The sequence below is a fragment of the Poromitra crassiceps genome (genome assembly GCF_964638095.1).
Source record: "Poromitra crassiceps genome assembly, contig: HAP1_SCAFFOLD_264, whole genome shotgun sequence".
Lineage (NCBI taxonomy): Eukaryota > Metazoa > Chordata > Actinopteri > Beryciformes > Melamphaidae > Poromitra > Poromitra crassiceps.
In genome coordinates, this window is record NW_028152133.1 from 74,764 (window position 1) to 75,000 (window position 237).

Sequence of the window (237 nt, forward strand, 5' to 3'; positions counted from 1 at the left end):
GTCTGTGTGTGTGTGTGCGTGTGCGTGTGTGTGTGTGTGTGTGTGTGCGTGTGCGCGTGCGTGTGCGTGTGCGTGTGCGTGTGCGTGCTTTCTCTAAATGTGCCAGAAAACACTTGTTGATTATATCCAGATGGATTAACTAAGAAATCAAACAAATACACAGAAATCTTCATCAGATAGAGGTATTTTGTTTCACCACAGTTTTACAGAGGCAGGACAGGTTCATGAAGACTGACA